We start from the raw sequence: 12,079 nt of genomic DNA on the forward strand, positions 1-12,079 counted from the left end.
ACTCTTAACAAATTTTAAACAAAGAAAAAAACACAATATTAAAAGTTTAAACGCAAGAATTAGCAATTAGTTTCATTTACCTATCCATAGTTTCAGTTTATAGTAATCAAAATATAATAATAAAGAAAAAAGTTGAGAAGAACTTATAGCTTCTACCATCAAACAATGAGTCAGCACTAGCTTCAATTACTTGATATGTTCCGACAATATGAAGAACCTGAAGCACAATATAGTTTCAAGTACACGCCCTCTGATTTTCTGGAAATGTGCCTGTTCTTCATCCCACCAGGATTCCCAACTATTGTCTGTTTTCACTCCAACTCCACCTTTATACATATGCCAATTAGTCCAATAGCCTCCTAGCACTTCCTTATTGCAACCCAATAGCCTCCTAGCACTTGACCAAAGTGTTTTTCTGCACATTAGGATGCTTATATGTGTTTAATTAGTATTATAATCACTAATTGTATGTAAAAATATGTTATCATATGTTAATAGGTCACTAAGTGTGTTCAAGTCTTTACTTGGCACCAAGCACCCAACCGACACCTCCGTCCGATCCACCCGCAACAGGTGAGTTCATACCCCTGAATTAAGCTTTTAAATGATTTTAACTGCTTTTATAGGGGGGATACAAGTTCATCTATATAGTTATTATATAAATCACATGTGATTGATAACTGTATAGCAAAATGGATTTTTGCATGTTATACTATTTTATCCAGCTTAAGATTTTCCAATCTCGCTTTCAACTCTTGTTAAAACATGAAGTTCTCTTTTAGATCATCATAAGTATTCGAAAGGTTTTCTGAAGATTTTTCAAAGGTTTTCAAAGTTTTTTTTATAGAATGACATCAAGTCGAACTTTCTTGTTAAAGGGTTTCCCAAAGGTTCTCTTCACCTAAACTGTTTTATCAAATCGTTTTCAAAACTTGTTTTACAGACTGAAATCAAGTCATAAATTTCTTATGAGTAAAGGTTTTCCAAAGTTTTCATCAATGTTTACTTCTATGCTTTTATTTTGTTAAATGCATGCCTGTATTTGTATAGTTATATAAATAATGTTTAAAAGACTTAGGAAGGCTAGTTCGCCGTATTTCCTTTTCCTCGTTGGGATGTGGTCTGGTGGGTATCGGTTATCCGTCCGAAGGTCATTTAAACATTAGTTATATATCAGATATTGTCACACCCCAAAACCGGAATGACAGAAACGTTCGGGGGTGGAGGACGTCATGTTTGGTATCACGAGATATGTATATGGTAAGCAAGTAATGAACAACCATTTCATTTAGAAATAAAGTGTTTACAATGTGTGTGTTCACAAAACATAAAAGTCATAAACAAATAACAAAACAAGACTTGAAGCTATAATGCTCCATCTTTTGAATCCCTAGCACGAGCACCTATCTAATATTCTCCTGAGAATACAAGTTATTTGAAAGAGTTGATCAGCAATTAAGCTGGTGAGTTCATATGATTTTAGTGATGTGAGTAAGCTGTAAAATGTGGTTGAAAATGTATACGCACAAGTGATGTTAGCTTTAAAATGTGGTTGAAAATATATACGCACTAGTGATGTAAGCTGTAAGTTCTGTTTTGAAATGTTCGCCATGTTCCTCTAGAAAATGATATATTTCCTACTTGAATGAAAGTTATGTAAAATGACACTACAAGCCTTTCTATGCGTATTAAGTGGGTACAAGTTATATATACTCAGAGTAAACAAACAATCAATTGTGCGCATCTACCCCAAGCTCACATCCCAACGGGAAACAGGAAGTAAGGCGGATAGCACACATTCCATTGGTTGTTAGATCGTTGTCATATATAACCCTGGTGTATTCACTTGTTACTCATGGAGTTATTTGTAATGGTTCCTTTATATCTAATGGAGAGTTCTTTTAAGAAAACCTATATTTCTTATAGTAAAATAATGACTATAGTGACTATTTTTATAATAGCTTTGTTTATACTGCTATATATAATCTGATATCAGGTAGAAGGTTAACTGGGTGAATCTGCCCTAATCCCACAATCCAACGGGAACAAGAAGTAGGGCGGAAAACACACATTTAACTATCTATTGGATATTAGTTTTGTATATAAACATGGTGTATAGACTAAGGTGTCATAGAGTTACTCACCTAAAGTCTCCAAAACTGTATTGGCTTAATTAAAATGGATTAAGCCCTTTTCTGGGAAATCTCTAGTTTTGTATACCAAATATACTAACTTTGATAAGTAAGTTTTTGTACTTAGAAAAACTGTGCGTTGACTCGGTGTCCTATGACCTGAGCCATACTTGGTACCCTTATGATGACTTAATGTATACTCAAGCATAAATATACATAGATTCAGGTAGATAACAGGTTGGGTGACCTCAGTCCAAGCCCACATCCAACGGGAATAGGAATTGAAGCGAAGAGCACACATTCTATTAGCTATCGGAATCTACTAGCATATATGTGTCCTATAGTGTATACATTGAGGAATCATAAAGCTAGCATCATGATCCTAACCTTTAATCGTAGCCTTCTACCAAGGCATCTTCTGTTCTGAGTTAAACCCGACTTTTCCTTTGTCAAATGTAAAAGTATATTCTCCTTAGTTTATAAATATCTTGACTAGAAAATAGATCAACTTTCAAGTGGTACCGACACTTTATGAAAGTAATGGGAGAAGTAAGTACACAGATGTCGTTTATAATGACATGCGGATGCACTATTAACCTAAAAACATATTTTTTTTATTACGGTCATAATGTGAAAGCTAGAACCCTTACTAAACATTCTCAATGTAAAGAGATTGAGGGAACCAAACGCGACCCCAACAATTTCTTACAAGCTGTGTAATTCACATTAAAGTTATATGATCATGTATACCCAATATAACTATCACTAATGCGTTAGTGATTCATTAGTATAATTAGATCCTATTTGTGTGGTCTCATGCTATAGCAACCTAACTTGTTTGTTATGTTCTGTTCTGGTATTGTTTGATTCTCTTCACTGTTTGTTCTGTTGTGGTATTTTTTGATTCTCTTCACTGTTTGTTTTGTTATGGTAGTGATTCTTTGTGTGCTTCATTGTACTAGAAGTAATGAATAGCATTCTCCTAAACTATACCTATAATAGTTTACTAATGCTCTACTTGGACTGTTACTGAAATGACTCATTTCTCTACTAAGTTATGCTTTTACTTTAATAACGGAGTTTTGTATAACTATAAAGTAACATAAGTAACATTTTGGAAGATGTTTAAGAACAAAAATTTACACAATTATCATTGTGTTCAACCTGTATTCCCCCTTAAAACAGTTAAAATGGTTAAATGATTGATTACGGGGTATGAACTCCCCTGATGTGGGTGATTCAAACGGGTATGCGTGTAAGGATGAGAAGTTCCACGAATGAGGTCCCGAGACACAATAAGTCCTAAATGATATATAAGGACATATATTGACATCAATATAGTGTTTATAAACAACTATATGAAAGATAACACCTTCCGGGACTAGGAAACACCTTGGTTAAGTGTTGGAATCACATGTGATTCAACAAAGGGAAGTGAAATGGCACTAATTGGTGTTTACGGTTTTGTAACCAACTCCAATTGATTTTACGGTTGTAAACCCATGAGTTTACGGTCGTAAACTCATGGTACATTGACCATTTGGTGCTTTGAAGTCCTAGAAGTCCTTTCGAAGCATCCTAACTTCAAGTCTTAGCCTTAGGAAGCGTTTTAGGGGAACATATCACCCCTTTATGGGGTTTATGGTTTTCGGACCATTTGTCTTTGGGTTTACGGTAGTAAACCCAAATGGTTTATGGTCAAATGATGTTTTCAAGTCTTGAACACTTCCAGGTAAAGGTCTAGGCTAGTTTCTAAGCTTTAGAAGGAGTTTGGGGCATTAAAACATGCCATTGGGGTGTTTATGGTTTTGGGAGCTCCATAAACCATAAACACATATACATGGGACATTTTTGTGGTTTTCATGTGCTAAACACATCAAATGAAGGTTCTAGGAAGGTTCTAGGTTTGTTTCCAAGGTTTGGCAAGAGAATAGGGACACTTTTGCACTCTTTTTAGGGTTTACGGTCCAAGAAGATTCTTGGGTCGTAAACACTAGTTCATTGTGATATTTGGGTGTGTTCTTGATGCTCTTAAGGTCTAGACATGTCAAGGATAGTTTCTATGTTTGGTTCCAAGGTCTAAAGGGACATAAGGCACACTTTGGCCTCATTTTTAGTGTTCACAGTCCAAGAAGATCTTGGGCCATGAACACCCTTTCCTTGGGGTATTTGGATGATTTCTTGATGTTTAACACTTGATCTAAACATAATAGGGCTAGAAACACTTACAAGTTGAAGATCTTGAAGAAAAATGGGATGATACTTGAGAGAGAAAGGGCTCTAGTCTTGGAAATGTGAAAAAGTGAATAAAATATCTAAGTCTCACTTATATAATCTTTAGGGTTTACGGTCCCAATACCATTTTGGACCGTAAACTCCAAACTCTTGAAGTTTTGGGCACTTATTGCTACATAATGAAAAAACAATAAAAGATTATGTAACTGCATAATTTTTATTTTGTTTATTAAATAAATTATTTAACTAAATACAAAGCCTAAAATAAATCTAATATCTAAATATAATTGGTGTATAAACAAAGAGCTAGCAAATAGTAAAAAACTTTAAAAAATAAAAGATCAGGGAAAATAAGTGTTTAGTCTTCTTCTCCAATGGTAAGCTTTTTCAAATAGTACAAAACTTTAAAAAAACTACCATTGGAGATGATCTCATAAAAAAAGATAAAGAAAATTGAAGAGAAAAAACAAAAACTGGATAGAGATAAGAGCTAAATTAGAAGGATCTTAAACCAAAGTTAAAAAAAATTAATAATCTCGTCTTTAATAAAAGTAAAACAACTATGCTTATCTATATTAATTTATAAAGTTGACATATATTTATACTGAAAAAGAAGCATCATTGTCAGCCACTGTAAGATTTAATATCATATCAGCTGCCTTTGGAGCCTTGTCATCAACAAATTACAACACAAATACAATCAATCACATAATCAACAAAACATTTTTTTCACACCAATGCAAGATATAGCAACATATTGTTTATTACGCAGGATTAAGTGCAACAATTTCCATCCCAGCTAGCAGCTATTTTGCCGCTGACTTGGTCAACCTTTCAACCGCCCATTTTGAAGCACAATAAGGGGCCACCTGTTGCAAAAAGACATAAATGCCCTTACCATCAACAACATCCCTAGGGGTTGTTTCTTTTTTACTTAATTGTCTTAATGGGTTAAGCCAAATAACCCGACTTAATGTATTGAGATACTAACCCTTTTCCTACAAACGTCTCTCATGTTAAAATTGATGAATATTTTGATCTTGTTTTTGGAATTTAAGGATAAAATGGTCATTTAGTATGATTCATATGGTTTATTTAGTCTAGTAAAGAAAGACTTTGTGTATACAACACTTTATCCACACAGAAAGACTTAATAGGAAAAAAAATGTTTTATTTGTATCAATTTTACCTATGTTGCAGCAGATTTTCCCCACCCAGACGACATATTAACAAGAATCCCTTGTTTTTTCTCAATCATAAGAGGAATGAAGTGGCGTAACATATTTGCTATTTCTTTCAGATTAGTATCTATGACATCATTGAATTCCTCTTCTAGAACCTCCCATAGTCTGTTGTTTTAGTTAATGGTGCCTGCATTATTTACTGCAAATACGCTTCTGTTAGCTAAAGATGGTAATCGGAATTCAATTGGAACAATGGCGATTGATGATTTCAATATTTCATTAACAATTATATTAGTAACACCTTTCTTCTCCATCACAACTCGTGCAAGTTCTTGAACTCCGCTATTTGAGCACTGAAAAGAAACAGAGAAAGATATCATCAACATCCGACAAAGTGATTTGAACTTACAGAAATTTAAGCATAGTTGATATCGTTTTTTCCAGTTACTTCTCTGAATTTGAGTCCAATTAGTGAAAGACAATTTTATGACTTATTTTTCAGAACATGGTGCTAACCTTTTTCAACAATATAGAAAAACCATGTGGTGTAATACAACAGCCTCCAAGAGGATCACCAATAGCTGTTTAAAAATACAAAAATGAAAGTCCCAAAAACATACATGAAAAACAAGAACAAGTTGTTCCCATAGAGCAGAAACTACCACCAAACTCATGTCATACCCTATATATTAAAGAGAAGGGGGGGATAAAAATTATACCGAGATAAACTCTTGCTTCGGCTTCTGCTGGGGCTCTTGCTAGGACTGCGTCTTTTTGTGCTTTTCCTTACCCGCTTAGGGCGCTGAACTCCATTGTCACATACAACAGTGTTATATTTACAAATAAATCAAAAAATAGGATGCTATAAATAAACAAATAAATCAAAGTTTGAGTTTGACTTACAGAAGGTTGGGGAGATCTGGATCTTATAGGAGATCTGCAAAAGTTCCAGAAACAAGCTAGTTTAATATCCACATGTTCCTCTGATCCAAAAGAGAGAGAGAGGGAGAGATTGGGAGAGAGCCTTGATGCCCACTTCCATAATCAATAATATTAATCAACGCAAAATCCACATGTTTAGCAGCCCAACAGAGACCAATATACCAACCACATGCAAGATCCAATCAACTAGGAGGTAACCAAAAATAAATTATAATAAAATTTATTAAGCCGTGTATTATATGTGGCAATCAGATGGTCCAAATTATTTTTTTACCGTATATTCACATTCCATCTTTACCATTGCAAATCCATTTCCATCAATCTTCTTCTTCCCAATATGCTTATTTAAGAACACCACAAGGAATTCCAAAATTCACATCTACAAACCACAATACCTTAACAACCAAAAGTGTTATAGGAAATTGCACCATATCCCATCATAATCCCATATACCCATATCTAAAAGTTGAAAAAAAACAAAATTCTTCCAACTCAACTCCCTAATGTGTGCGTGAATTTTCTCAAGTATTTGTTAAACATCATTTATCCAAAAGCATTGGAAATAAGATAAGCAACATAGTAACTAAACAGTATTGGCATGGTAGAATAAGACTTGTTCATGTCATCATAAAAAAATAGAATCTCAAGTCAAAAGGAGAAAAAAATAGAATCTCAAGTCAAAATAGAATAAGACTTGTTCATGTCATCAAAGGAGAAAAGAGACATGCCTTGATTTAGATCCAGAACGAGGTGAGACAGATCTTGAAGCTTTAGCTTTTGCTTTTGGGGACTTGCTGCATCAGAATTGAACTTATGTTTGTTAATTTCATTTTTCATGTGAGTTTGAAACGTTTCAAATAAATGATGCAACAAGAAAATGTTTCAAGTTTCAACCTTATGCTCCTACTACGACTCCTGCTATAGCTCCTGCTTTTGCTTCGATCGCGACTCCGGATCCTAGAATGACTTGAATCATATTCCTTCACCTATAAGTAGATTAAACACATACTTTATAACCCATGAATATATATACTTGGCATATTAATTGAAACCATACATGTATGTATCCATGAGATAAGGCATTTCGAAACTTAGAGTCATCCAATTTCCGTATCTGTAAACAAAAAATTATAAGCTTCAAATTTAAAACATAGCCCTGAAGAGGTGAAATAGAAAAATGTTTACAACATTCTCCCCATTTTGAGTGGCAACTCCACCACCACCACGTGACAGGCTGCTCAGCGCACAGGAAAAAAAGCTTGACCATGGATATTTTCCTTTAGAAGATTCCCATATCAAAGATGGTTGTCCCAAGACTCTGTCCACATAGCTCCACACCACCCTAGCACCTTCTCTGTAATACAAATAGTTGTTTTTCTTTATCTTATTAAAACTATAAAGATTAAGGGCATGTTGCTTTTTTGATTCTTATTAACTCCTGAGTGGGTGAAGTGTTGTGTGTATGGAGTTACTCCTATATACATTAAGAGATGTACACACTAAGTCCATTAACTCAAAAAGAAATAACACCTAATCAATTATCATAACTAATTACACTTTGTATATCAAAGTGAAAAACTATACCTTGTTGTGTAGATCCCTGCAGCAAGGACCCTGACACCCCCAACAGCCACAACCATCTTGTTTTGATCAGTTAATATTGCACGCAATCCTCCTACAAAACAAACATGATTTAAAAGGTTTTATACTTTTATCCATTCAAAATATATAAGAAATACAAACCAAGATTTTTTCACTACCTCAAATGTGCTTAAAGGTAGTGTTAATGGCAGAAACCCATTTTTCTATTTCTGCATTTGCACGTTCTATGAGCATTCATTTATTCACATATTTGCTAATTTAGCCTCATGGGCTCTTGCTTCTGCTTTAGCCTTAACCCTAACCCTAATTGTTTCTCTTTCAATTTAAGCCTTTTCTCTTTCTATTTGTCTACATTGTGCTTGGATTTGCTCTTCTAGCTTGTTCTTGTCTAATTGATGATATGGAAGGCTAAAATGGGAAATTATATATTAATATCACCTCACCGCAGCAGGAACATCTTCTTCAAGGTAATGATCTAAGTTCCAACATATTTGACAATCATGTCCAACTATTTCTGGAAGTATGCAAATCACATTCACTTAAATTGATCAAAACAAATCAGAAGAAATCACCCTCGTATAAGAAAGATATTCGACCTAAACAACTATGTAAATTGATACGTACAACTTACAAGGGATTCAACATCAAGCTTCTCGATAGAGGATCAAACAAGGTATCATCATATATTTTAAGAGGATTTAGGAGGCAGGTGTAGATGGAAACTAGGGTCAGGAAGTAGTCTCCGACACGGTGACACTGATGAGTCACAGCCGCCGGTGAAGTGATCACTGAGGCGCGCCTGATGAGGTGGTCGGCCGGTGAGATGAAGCGTTGCAGTCGTACTCTAGATCGATCGTATGGAGAATGTTGAAGTGAAAAACCCTAATTATCATGTGGGGGACTTTAGGGATTCAACATCAAGCTTCTCGATAGAGGATCAAACAAGGTATTGTCATATCTTTTAGGAGGCAGATGTAGATGGAAACTAGGGTCGGGAAGTAGTCTCTGACATGGTGACACTGATGAGTCACAGCTGCCGGTGAAGTGATCACCGAGGTGCGCCTGATGAGGTCGTCGGCCGGTGAGATGAAGCGTTTCAGCCATACTCTATATTGATCGTATGGAGAATGTTGGAGTGAAAAACCCTAGTAATCGTGTTGGGGACTTTAGGGTTGTTTTGGGATGCTAAGGGGAACAAGGGATAATGAGAGAGGATCGAACAGGCGGGGGTTTTAATTATTTTGGATTTGATTTACTTCCTTGGCTATTAACAAGCGTGTTTCATTAAAAATTATAAAACGACACGCTTAGATGACACCCATTTTAATTATACGCCCTCCGTGTTTTTTTTTCTAACATTAATTTTAGGGCACGCATAAATGCGTGTCCTTTATTCTTCAAATTTTAGAAGAGATGACATTATTTTTAGGGTGCACGCTTTTGCGTATAGTAAATCACTTCATGTCATTGTTTGCGCGTCATTAAAGGGCTCTTTTCTAGTAGTGTCGGATCTCCCGATCACGTAGAGGAGGCAACATATGAGTAACAGACAGAGGGAAACAAAACAATTTTCTACAGACCTAATTTATCGGAATTTACCAGTCGCCCCATCCAACGGGAATTAAGGACAGAATCCGCACATCGAGGAAAAGTGAATCCATAGTTCTAGATACGGGTTATTTAATGTGACCGGTAGATTCCCATGTATATCTCCCTGCTCAACCTATCAGAGCGTCGTGAAGTCAGGTTAAACGGATCTAACTAGGTCAAAGTTTGTCAAGTCCTTAAATTCATTAGGTTCAACTTTCCCTAGTCAAGTCCATTTAAAATATTTCGTGCCTACCAGCGCATCGAAAACAGAGCGTAGACGATTCAACTTAGCTACGTTACGCCGATTCAGATTGCCCGTTATCACTTGCTAATTTCATTTCCCAAAACATCTCCTGCAAGCACATTCCATTAACACCATATTTTGATTTTCTAATTTTCTAATGTTTTTGGATTTTTTAAAATTTTAAAATTTTTGTTTTCTTTTTATTTCTCCCCTAAATTTGTGCATAGGAGAGAAACAAAAGGAAATGCGCAAATTTAAACTATCCTAAAACAAAAATTAGTCTTTAAAGCGAATCGGCTTAAGAAAAACTCAGGAGTATAGAAAAGAAATTTCAAACCATAAGTCACCGATTGAATCTGGATTCAGAAGGTCTAAAAATAGCAATCATAATCTCAGAACAGATCCGAAAATTATTCATATCATTAAGCACTAACCCCATTTGTGATCTCTTCCTTTCTTCCTTTCCCACAATAGGACACATACTCTCAGCAAAGGTCTCAATGTTGTACAGTTGAGAGATGTCCCCAATCATATGCCAAGAGCAGCCACTACCAACAAACCGAAGTCTGATGATATGCCTCCATAGCTGCTCCAACATAGAGCGGGATTAGTTGGTCTTTGGAACCCAGTCCATTTTCAAACTGGGTCGACCTTTTTCATCAATGAAGGGTACTCTCTCCCATGACATATCCTGCTTATCACAAACAGAAGACGATGAAATATTCGGGTTTAACCAATTTCTTGTTCGATCCGGTGGGTGCCTCGGCACTTGATTTGGAACTTGAAGCCGACTGCCGAGATGACTTTGACCTAACCGGTCTTGGCTTCACTGGAGCGTCTCTTGGATTGGGCTTCTGGGCTGACATTTCCTTCTTTCCCTTAGGATTCAGATTCTTGGCCTTGTGCGCGTTCCAGTCACCATTGTCTGAATGTGAACTGGAAGGATTTCTTTTGAAGTATCTCCCACTTGGCGCGTTTTGCCATCCTTGTGCGCAGTAGGGAATGTATGTGCGATTTGGACAGTTTCGGGAGATGTGTCCAGGTGTTCCACAGTGAAAACATGTCTTTTTCTTCACTGTAAAGTTATTTCTTCCTGCCCCTGGTGGCGTATCCTTGCCTTGTCTCTTATTGTTCCCACAAGCACAATTGCAACAGGCACTTTGTTTCACTGGAATTGGAGGCCTATATTTCTCAACGGCAGGTTTGTTAGGAGTAATAGAATTTGAAGCAACAAATTCTGAGTTCAAGGAGTCATTGGTTTGTTCAGTATTGTTCTCCTTGTTCGCATCCTACTACTTTACCTGCACATGAAGTAGAAACATTAGTATTTTCAACATTAATAACTCCTCCTGATATAAATCCAGCTCGTTTGCCATATTGAAGATGTGCCTCCCTAGCAATTTATTCCTATGTCATAGGGATGGATGTGTAGTTATGATTGAAAAGTGGAGGAACACTATCATACCCTAGACCCTTGTTTTGATTATCTTTAAATTTTAATTGGGTTTCAAATAAGGACTCGACTATCTGACTTGACGCAGTATAATTTTTGAAACTGACATCTGTTTTTCCACACTTAATTTTCAATGTGTCAAGTTCTTCAGTTACAGCAGCAAGTTGTCTCTTAATATAGTCATAATTTTCACACTTGTTGCTATACTCTTCCTGAAGCTTCCTAAAGTCCTTCGTTTTTGCTTCTAATTCAGCCTTTAGGGGTTTCTGTCCTTTCCTGAGTTGATATCCTTCATATCTCAGGTCCTCAACTTCTCTTTTTAATAAATCAATTTGTTCCCGAAGAAATTTAATCGTAGTTTCACAAGCTGGAGTACATGTAACTTCAGTGACCGAAATGTTTTCAGAACTCATTGTTTTTCTACACTTCAAAGCATCAAGTTCTACAATTACATCAGCAAGACTAAGATGATTGAGATCTTTTTTCTTCTTGATGATAGCCACGTTCATATCCCACGATTTCGGAAGTGAATTCAGTAGCTTTTTGTTTATCTCAAACTTAGACAAGAAGATCCCAACTATATTCATCTCAATAGTAAGTGTAGTAAATCGTTGCATGAGTTTTGAGGGTTTCTCCAGAGATATAATTGAAAATGTTGAAATTTTGTCTTAACATATCCTGACGACTCTCTTTCATG

The 12,079-nt window shown here is 35.8% G+C and overlaps 1 pseudogene; it reads right to left on the reverse strand.

Annotated features, from left to right (window-relative positions):
* Positions 1-4,966: 4,966 nt before the first annotated feature.
* LOC145076081 (uncharacterized) lies at positions 4,967-8,294 on the reverse strand (annotated as a pseudogene).
* Positions 8,295-12,079: the final 3,785 nt, after the last annotated feature.

Source organism: Lactuca serriola, chromosome 9 (genome assembly GCF_051521515.1).
Source record: "Lactuca serriola cultivar US96UC23 chromosome 9, Lser_US96UC23_V15, whole genome shotgun sequence".
Taxonomy (NCBI): Eukaryota; Viridiplantae; Streptophyta; class Magnoliopsida; order Asterales; family Asteraceae; genus Lactuca; species Lactuca serriola.